Raw genomic sequence first — 11,105 nt, 5'->3', positions numbered from 1 at the left:
CCATCTTCCTAGCTTCGGTTTGGCGGTCCTTCTACTCACCAAAACGCGTGAAATGTTAGAAGATTTGAAACACACTGACAAGGGAAGCCGACCAAAAGCACTATGCAGTGAGGTACTCACTACTACATCTCTGGGCGCGAATGACAACACTACAGATGTCGGTGAAACACACCAAGACGTTGCTGTTGTTGCCTCAAACAACCCCTCATCGGATGAAAGGGGGGTAATCACACACACAAACGATGACCAGTCATCGCAGGCTGAACACGCAGAAACAGCTACAGCTGTGCTGACGGTTCAGACAAACCAAGATTACACAGATAAATCTGAACGCGTGAAAAAGCGTCAGAAAAAAACCAAAAGGTTTCTGTGTAACTTTATCAGAAAGGGGGCCGCCAAAAAGGCGTACCTGTCAGTAACACTCGAAGGTGTCCTCACACACGAAGCACTCCTGGACGGTGGGGCAGACATAACAATTATGTCAGCTAAACTGTTCGAGGAGCTGAGGACAGCCGCAGCCGAGAAAAACAGGATAATACCTCTATCTGATTGTGCTATAGAAATGCAGGGTCTCTCAGAAACGAAAACAACCCTGACAGCTATAGCAATGGTTCACATGCAGATTGGCAATATGACACTGTACCACCCGGTACACGTGACCCATGTTGACTCATTCCCATTTTTGGTTGGCCAGGATTTTATAAATCGCTTCAACGCGATTATAGATTATGGTGATCAAACAATGTGGACAAAAGTGAGCAAACCACTGCCAATAGAAACGCCTCCGGAGTGTGACACAGACTGCCCAACAGCAGGTACCGCGGAAGGCACAAAGGACTCCTCAGCCGAGGACACGAGCCCGGTGAGTACTCCTCTGACACCATGTGAAACCAAAGAAACCCAAGTGGTCCAAACTCTGACTCAACAAGACAGCCTCCTCTGTGAGCTGGAACAGTCAGAGTCCACCAAACACTACCTACCACTGGTAGTTAAGGGTGTAGAGATCCAAGGGTCCCACACCAACGATGCTGTACTGTCTCTGTGGACAGATAAATCAGCAATTAACCGAGCTTTCTACGAAACCTTGGTTCACAAACACGTTGGTCTAGAACTAATTAAAAAAGCTTTCCGCTTTCCATTAGTTCCCAATAGTTCACAGGTAATGACCGCAGAAGGAGTCATTAACCTAAAACTGAACTGGAATCAACGAGAATTGGTTCACCCGCTTCTCGTTATCCAAAACTTACCACATGCATCCTACATAGGCTCTGACATTTTGGTAAGGTTGGGTGTCCATGTGGACACCATCAACAAGGTGCTGTGGTCCCTGAAACCAGCCACAAAGGATCCCCCTGTGCTAGACACAGCGAGCCTTAAGGCTGGGCAGACCATTCCAGAGGCCTGCCAGGTTGCTAGCAACCAAGACACTACAGTACCACCTCAGGTGATTAACCTAATGGTGCGAATCCACATAATAGCTGGACAAGCTATTAGCCATAAACAGGCATATTTTCAACCCTCTCCTGCATTTTTCAACTTGGGACTGTCCGTGGAAGCCACGAACCAGGTGAGTCTTGACTCCAGGACCACATCTATTGCTGTGTGTAACACAGGCATGGATGAGGTGCTGATCCCAAAAAACACTATGCTAGGATGGTTGATTTCAACCGACTTTCATGATTTTGAACTAGGCATTCCATTTCTGGGAGGACTCCCAGACAACCTGGTACCGAGTCAAGAAGCTGGGCCAGTATGGTTTACAAAACCAACACAGGCCATAGCTCTTTTCTCAACCAATGATGTCGACCAAGGACCTCAAACCTATGGTGTCTTACCCATAGACAGGCCCGACGACTTAGAAAGGGATTCATTGGAGCTCCCCAAGGAGCAAGAACCCTTATCAGTCTCATCACAGATTGATCAGGTGGTCGCACAAGCCGACGCTCTGACATCTGATGAAGAAAGAGACAAACTACGCCAAGTTCTTCTAAAATATGAAAAGTCATTCTCAACTGATTCAACAGATTGTGGGTTGACCTCACTCCACGCAGTGAGAATCCCAACCCCACCCAACGCACCGCCAACATTTGTCAGACAATACAAGATCCCTCTGGCGGCACACCAGCCTGTCCAGGAGATCATTGATGACCTTTTGGTCAAAGGTATAATCAGACAATGTAACAGCACCTACTCTGCGCCTCTATGGCCAGTTTTAAAACCAAATGGTAAGTGGAGACTTACCATAGACTACAGGAAGCTAAATAAACAAGTACCTTTATCCAGGTGGCCTATGACTCAGCTCCATCAGGAACTGCCAAAGGTCACCGATGGTAAGTACTTCTCGACCCTCGACGTCGCCTCTGGTTTTTGGACCATCCCTGTGCGCGCCGAGGACCAACACAAACTAGCTTTCACTTTTGGCAGCCGACAATACACCTTTACCAGGTGTCCCTTTGGCTACGCTAACTCACCTGCAGAGTTCAACATCTTCTTGAACAAAGCATGTCCAGACGCCCACGAGCGTGGGACACTGATCTACGTGGACGACATCCTTTTGAGGCAGCCAACACTGGACTCTCATTTGGCTGAGATCGACCACGTCCTAAATCAGCTAACAACTGCTGGTGCTAAAATCTCACTGTCAAAGTGCCAGTGGTGCAGAACCAAAGTGGACTACGTTGGCCTCTTAGTAGGTCCAGACGGAGTACAACCACAATTGACTCGCACCCAAGGCCTAGACAACCTCAAAGTCCCAACCAATCTCAAAGAACTACAGAGTTTCTTGGGAGTGTGTAACTACTCTCGCCAGTTCATAGAGCATTATGCGGATCTCGCAAAACCACTAACTGAACTCTTAAAGAAAGACGTTCCTTTTGTCTGGACTGATACACAACAGCAGGCAATGAACGCTCTCAAAGACAGGCTCAAGCTAGCCCCATGTCTAGTCTACCCAGACTACAACAAAGAGTTCTACTTGGAAGTGGGCTTCTCAACTTACTGCATGAGTGCAGGTCTGTACCAAATACACGACAAAGACAGGCGTGTTGTGGCCTACGCCAGCAAAACAATGGCAGGCCCTGAATTACGGTACTCAGACTGTGAGAAGGCTCTATTGACCACTGTGTGGGCAGTGAAACATTTCTCCTGCTATATTGGTGGACAGAGGATTATTGTTGAGACACAACACCAGCCAGTAACGTTTCTGAACAGCCAACGCATCAGAGATGGTGTGGTGACAAACTCACGCGTTGCAACATGGCTTATGGCACTTCAAAGTTTTAACCTAGACATCCGCTACGGTCAAAATAAGAAGTCGCACTTGGGCACTGATTTGGCAATCTGCCAAGAATGTACACAGGATGTACCAGCCACCCAACAGCCGGTTGTGAGCAAACCCTCAGCTGCTGAGGACCCAAATCACCACTTCTTTGATAGCAATATCTGCAAAGATATGGCAACAATGTACGTGGATGGATGCTCATTCCACCACGAGACAATCTGCAAAGCAGGTGTTGGAGGAGTTCTCCTCCAGGACCAAGAACAGGTCACATTTGGCTATAAATTAGGCTCTCAGTCTTCTCAGTACGCTGAGATAGCTGCAATCCTAATAGGCCTACAGATGGCAGTAGAACGCTCCATCCAGACGCTAGTCATCTGCACTGACTCTAACTATGCTCGACTTAGTTTCTTGTGTCATCTCGCTCTGTGGAAACAGAACGGTTTTCTCACAAGCAACAAAAAGGTGGTAAAACACAAAGAGCTTTTCATGACATGTGATCACTTGGTGACATCACATGATCTACAGATCTTCTGGAAGAAAGTTCCAGGACACTCTAGAGTCCCAGGCGATGACAAGCACTACAATGACCTTGCAGACTCCCTAGCCAAAGAAGGAGCCGTTGACGGACCCACGTGGTCCTTCGACCCCTCCTGGCTACTCAACACTCAGTCGTCACAAGCTACAACTGAGGTAATGGCAGTCACACGTGCACAAGCTGCAGCTAAACCTGCTGATAACACAGTTTCTGTGCGCCCAATGCTGACTGACCCAGACATCATCCAACTTCAGAAGTTGGATCCTGCAATTAACTCGATGATGCTGTATCTGACTGACCCAGACAAATACACTCCATCGAAAGACGAGCTGGATTCCAATCCAGACCTCAAAGTCCTCTTTCAGCTGCGAAAACAGCTAAAACTACTTAAAGGCATCCTAACTTTCGCTCATGGACGGACGTCCTCACCTGTGTTCGTGGTCCCCCATGACCACAGGGGGGTGATGTTAGTCCATGCACATGACCTTCCGTCCGCAGGACATAAGGGTGACAATGCCACGCTGAAAGCATTAAAACAAATTGCTTATTGGCCTGGAATGAAAAAGGATGTCAAGGACTACATAAAAGGGTGCCTGATCTGTGGCCAGTTTCAACCATCCAGACCACTTCACAGAGCACCACTGCATAGTAGAGGCATTGCATTTCCATGGTCGGACCTCCAGATTGACTGGGTCGGACCACTCACTAAGACCTCTAGAGGAAATAAATATTTTCTCACGGTAACCTGCGCGTTTACCAAATGGGTAGAATGTCTACCAGCCCCTAATGACACAGCACAAACCACTGCTATGTTATTAATGAATCATGTATTTTCAAGGTTTGGACTTCCCCTTAGGGTGAACTCAGACCAAGGTACACACTTCACAGGTGAAGTAATGAAGGAACTGTGGAAGACGCTAGGCATCAAAGCCAACTTCCATATTGGCTACCACCCACAGGCTTCAGGCCAGGTTGAGAGAGCAAATAGGACGGTGGTGAGTATTTTGAAAAAATACGTAGCCGCAAACCACAAGGACTGGGACGTGAAACTCCCTCTGGTCCTCATGGCCATAAGGGCCACTCCACACACGTCGACTGGCATCGCTCCTTTCGAGATGATGACGGGTCGACAAATGACTCTCCCTCTGCACCTGCTGTACCAACCAGGCGATGCTGCCATGGCAACAGCCTACACCACACAACAATACATGAAAGACTTGGAAAGACACCTTAAGAACACTTTTGCTTTCGCACAGAAAAACCTGGAAAAATCAGCTGAAGGACGCAAAGCGTACTACGACCAAAAGGCCTCTTACGAGGAACTCCAAGTGGGAGACAGGGTCTGGTACTACACGTTTGCACCCAAAACTGGGAGAGTAGAGTCCGGGACCGGAACTCTCGCCCGTAAGCTGATGCCCAGATGGACTGGACCCCATCTGATAACCGACAAAGTGTCTCCAATTATCTACCAGATAAAAATCAGTAAAGGCCAAAAAGAGCCAACTGTTAAATGGGTACACCGTAACCAGGTTAAACAACACAAGGCGTGCAATAACTCCTTAGGAGACAAAGATCTCACCAAATCAGACCTCGTGGGAACAAGGGTCATCCGAACAGAAGATAACTAATGGATAATAAACTTAACCATAGTTTAAACTCACAGGACCTACCCTTGATAAAACGGGACAGCGTGACTGAAATCTGGCAACCAGGGTGAGGAGAAGCAGTGAAACGATGTTTCTAGATGCTTAGTCACTACTCTTGTCGGTGTTGAAACGTTGTTTAGTTGATTTTGGTTGTTTCTGAGGTAAGAATGAATTTTGTTGTGTAGTAAGTTAGAGACTAAGAAGCCTTTAACCATGCCAACATGCAGTTCATTCACTAAATTGCAATCTTTGCGGAGTCAATGTATATTATTGCTACCTTGAGTACCATAATCTACATTGATCTCACAACGCTTAAGCCGAACCTACTCGAACAATTCTATTCGGGGGGATAGCTAATTCTTTTTGATAAGTCTCGCCATAGACTTCCAAAACATTTATGGGAAAACCAAACACCCAATCTCAAGTCGTTCGTCCAAAAGACAACAGACAATTACACCAAACTATATTTTACCATGTAAAGCTAACTTAAACCAAGTTAGAAATGGAAAAATAGTTTGGAACACTTTTTCTATAGGCATAAACCCCTGTAGTACCCCTTATCAGCATTCTCCACCCCTTAACTGGTAGTTGTAGCTGTTCCCAACCATAATAGCTTACACACCAGATGCATATAGTTTAAGGCCTTATGTAAAATCCCCTTCATAAGCCCACCTTAAACCACATAATTGCATGACACATTGAACCAGAACGGCACAGGCTGGACGTCGCTGGAGACAACCTTCGCTGGAGGCAACCTGCAATCCTGACGTTGGTCTCAACTCTTCATCCAGTGGCCGCTTCTCCAGTTCAATCCAAGGGTACCCCTCTGTATGCTGATTAATCAACACTTCCAATCGCTGTGGATTTACCGTTGTGGATTATATGACTTTTTCCAATGGATTACAGACTCTGTTTCCAAGGGGTTAAAGCATTGCTACAATGGAATTATCGAGACGATATGGGATTATAATCAACACAATGGAATACCAAGAACATTGTGGAATTACCTTGACTTTGTTTCCTTGCTGGATTACTTCTGACTTTAGTCTTCCTTGAAGGATTACTTCTGACTTTGGTCTTCCTCGCTGGATTACATCAAGCTCAAGGACATTTGAAGGTCTAAGTTCACGGTTGGAATTCATCCCCATGGACAGGTGATGATTTCCAAAGGGGGGACTGTAGTGAACTAGATGACCTCAAATCTACCAGATGGACAGAGACTGTTATTTTCATTGATTTGAATAAGTCTGAGCCATCTGATGAACTTTCTTTCTTGAATTAATCAAGCAGAAAAGACAATTCTTTATAATCATTACTGTCTTACAAATGTTTTGATAATCAAATTGTGTTAGTTCACTCAATGCTTTACAGGTTGAAAAGAACTACTCATTTTTATTTTACATAAACAGTAAGTAATGATTTTTATTCCTCATTCAAAGGAGAAATCAGGTTAATAAGCATTTCTTGATTTTCTGTCTGAAATGATCCAAGTCGTAAGTATGTGAAAGTTGAAGCTTCGGTCAACTAAATGTTTACTGAAGAAGAAATGTCATGTTTTACTATTTGAAAAGATTACCAAGTGTGAGACTCCACGAAGTCTGGCCGACTGCAATAATCTTTTCTGTATGTTGAAAACAATCCTTGACTTTTGATAATAACTTACGTCAAAAAACCACACCTCTTTCTGGTACATCCACGAATCAGAAAGCTCTAAATTGAACCGGAAGTCGACCCAAATAAAATGTGGCAACTTCCCAGTTCATGTAGAGAGAGTTGGAATGGAGAATGGAAAAGTTCTCATGTAGTGCTCAAGGAGTTCTGAAGAGAATTCGAGAATTCAGGATGATCCAGAGACGTTTGGAATTATAATTTCTGTTTGAACGACCCACGCACGACTCTCTAAGGATTTTAGCAGTTCTCAACGGAGACGTTGATATCAGTTGAAAAGGATTCTTACTGAGGTGATCGATCGTCAACAAGGTAACGGTTTCTTCTTCGACTAAAGTGTACCGTGGGCAAAGCTGAGATCTGACGGAGCGTGCAATTTCTGGTTAAACAGATTAAATTCCCTCACATATTCCTCTTTAAGATAAATCTCCAGTTCATCTTAAACTCACCTCTCTCTCACAAAACTAGTACAGATATTTTAGAAATATCTGAAGCAAAGTCCTCAAATCACCGCCGAGTGATTTGAAGTTCATTTTCTGTGAAGCTGTCTGTTATTATTTTCATATTTTGCCAAATTAATGTAAATGTTTGATGTTAAACTTTGATTCTGAAAATAAATGACTCCATTCATTTGATGGGTCAAAGGTAATAACGTCTCTCGTTACATTTCTGTTAAATTCAATGCACGGCATTACACAGTCAGAAAAATGAAGAACTCGTGAAAAGTATGCATAAATATATACCACATATATTTGTCATACAACAAGTGACACGTACCCACGTGACTCACTACAAACTGGTGGCTCGTAACGGTTCATGAATGACTGTTAATTCGTGTAAAGATTGATTTAAATGTTGGCATGTTGAAAAAGTAACAGTTTATCAGCTGTGCTGAAACCGTGCGTCTTTACGCAGCGCAATTGGAGCTGCGCGCTTGTGTTACGCTGGCAATGTTTTAAAAGCTGAAATTGTGTCATTGAGTCTTTATAAAGCTGAATTGTACGTCTGTATGTGTAACATAAGCTGGCTTTGAGCTGTGGAAACGCTTTATTCTGTTTAAACTGTGTTCCAGACGCTGTTCTGGTCCGGTTCGGTTCTGTGGTTCCGACTCGGTTCTGGAACAGTTCGAACGAGTTGTTAAATAGCTAGAAAGACGTTTTGTCACGGAGCGCCGTTCTCTGTGCAGCTCAGGGGGTTGATTCGTTACATTTTTAGCAGAGAAAGTGCATTTTGATGGTTTAAAAGACGAAAAAGTGACGAACTATTTTACGCTAATCTAACTTGCTAGCTGGAGAAAACGCTTCCTGATTGGTTGAATTCGCTGTTGTGGAGCGCTCTGATTGGTTGAGAAGGCTGACTGGCGTGGCTACGTCACTTCCTCTCACCCTGCGCTGCTTTGCCATTGGTGATTTCAGTCACGTGACCCGGAAATGAAATTCGTTTTCATAGGGAAATAAAATCTGCTTTTTAAAGCTGAAAAGTAACTTTAAAGTGGTTTTGACACGCTGGTCAAGTGCTTCGAAGCTATTTGCTGAAATTTTGCTACGTTAGAGTTTAAAATTCGTCAAAAAACGATGTTTTTAAACAACGCTAGCGATGCTAATTTTAAGCTAAACAGCTAACGACCGGAGCTTTAACTACGCTTAAAATCACTAAATACAGCTGCAATTTTGTTCCACAAATTTCATGTTTCATGATATAAGGTCTGATTGAAAAAATTTTGCCACTTTTGTGTAAAAAATCCGTTCAGAAATGTTGATTTTAACCGAGTTTAGCCGAAGCTAACTTCAAGCTAAGCGGCTAACAACAGGATGTCAACCGAACGCCACAGGAAGTTATAGCTCCCCTAGTGGATAACACAAACAGTGTCTGAGTTAAGATTAGTAAGGTAAGGCTGACATCTTCTGGACAACCTTGAGAAGACAGGTTTTCACTCGCTTATTAGGTCTAAATAGTGAAATTAAACGTTTTAATTTTCTAAAAGGCATTTTTCGAGTTAATAAACGTTCCTTAAAGCTGAAAATTACTGTTATCTTGCATTTTAAAAGTTATAAGGTATTTATGCAAAGAAGCATTTACCAAAAAAAATTTTATTCACTGATAAATCCTTGTAAAACAGGTTCATAATAAAATTAGAAACTTTTAAAAAATAGAAACAGTTACAGATTTTCACAAAGTTGGAAAAAGTTTACTCATTTGCTAAAAGGATACTGCACGTTTAATTGATAAATCACTAAATAAAAGTAAATACATCAGACAAAGAGACTTTGCTGATTTTATTTATTTTGAAAAACCTAAAACATTAAAATTCTCCTGTTTAATCTTTAAATAGAAGAAAAATGACAAGCGAAGAAGAAGAAGACAACTTTTCAAAACCAACAAATGATGATATCATTTTGGGGGCCTTAAATATTTTAACAACTCCACTGATTGGTACACAATTAGAGCAATTACAACAACTTGATGAAGCTCAAAGACAAGAAGAGCTGAAAAGTCTGGCCGCAGGAACATTAAAGACAGAGAGTAAAAAGCTCAGCCTTGAACGGTTAGCAAAAATCTCTCTGCTTCTAAAAGCTGAATTGGATGAACGGTCGGAACGCCTTGACTGGATGTCTAAAACACATGAGAAGCATCTCTCAGAAATGCAGGCGTCACTAGAAGCAAAATCTTATGAAAAGCTTAAAGAAATAGACCGTCAGTACAAAGCCACGTGTGCAGATAACGAGGTGCTACAACAACAGTTGCAGCTTGCAAAAACTGAACTGGAACAATGCAAAATAGATAAACAAAATCTACAAAAGCTACATATGCGCTTAGAAGGTGACTACTGTACATCCCAGGAACATTTAAAAAAATGTGAGGCGAAACTAATAGCAGCAATAGAAAAAGGTCAGAATGTTGTTCAAGGTGACCTGGAATCCAAACCAGACCTTGAACAAAGTCGGACTAATACACCAATTACTCAACGACCTCTTTACTTAAACAGTGCTTTTAGACCCATCCAATCACCTACACAAACGGGCAGAGTAACACCCCCACAACTGATCACGCATGTGAGACCATTGATATCTTCTCCATCAATGGATGACTTGCAAAAAATCTCAAAATATGTACAACGTTTCATCCCTGAACCGTTGGGTTCCGCTGGAACAAAAGCGTACCTCAGAGATCTGGATTTCAGATTGAGAGCTTATCCAAACGCTACGGTAGAAGATAAAATCAGTCTGATACGACTCACTTCGGACAGAGAGGTGTTTACCTTCATCGAGCGTCTACCAGATGCAACGAGAAGGGATTACAAACTTCTGTGTGAAGCTCTGATCAAAGAGTACGACGCCTGCGCAGGGCCTGCTGGGTATCCAGCCGCAGACAAGGTCACGCAGGGCAAGAATGAACATCCAAAAGTTTATTACAAAAGAATCTTCCAAGCTTATTTTGGTAGCAGAAATGAAACCGGAATGGAGGAAGAAGAAGGTTTTAAATTTGTTTTCAGCAAAAATCTCCATCCTGACATTCAAACGTCAGTGCAAATGATGGCAAATTACAGAGAAAAATCCATCAGTGAGATTAAACAGTGCGCTGTGAACGTGTTTGAGGCACGTTGTCATGCCAAGACGCCCATAGAAGTGTTTCCTGGTGTAATGGTTAAACCCCACTCCCTAGAATTAGAAGGAAGGCGTTCATCGCCACCCCCTCCTAAAAAGGGAGAAAAAAGGCAGTATTTTCAGACTAACAAACCGCATCATGAAGGTGCACGCTGGGACAAAAAGGCTCCTCCTTCAGAGGACGAACGTGATTATCGTAAATGGGACCAGCGGAGGACGCAAAAAATTGGGAACCGAGAGGAACCCCAAAAAGACGTACCTAGCCGCCCCCCACCTCGGACGAAACGTCCAGAGGCGAAAAAATCACAAAAATCCCAGAAAAAGGGCCCTCCACCTCTGAGCTCGGAAGAGACAGAAAAATTGCGTGAAAT

Source organism: Nematolebias whitei, chromosome 2 (assembly GCF_014905685.2).
Source record: "Nematolebias whitei isolate Nwh7 chromosome 2, NemWhi1, whole genome shotgun sequence".
NCBI classification, from domain to species: Eukaryota; Metazoa; Chordata; class Actinopteri; order Cyprinodontiformes; family Rivulidae; genus Nematolebias; species Nematolebias whitei.
Note: the sequence above shows the minus strand (reverse complement) of the source record.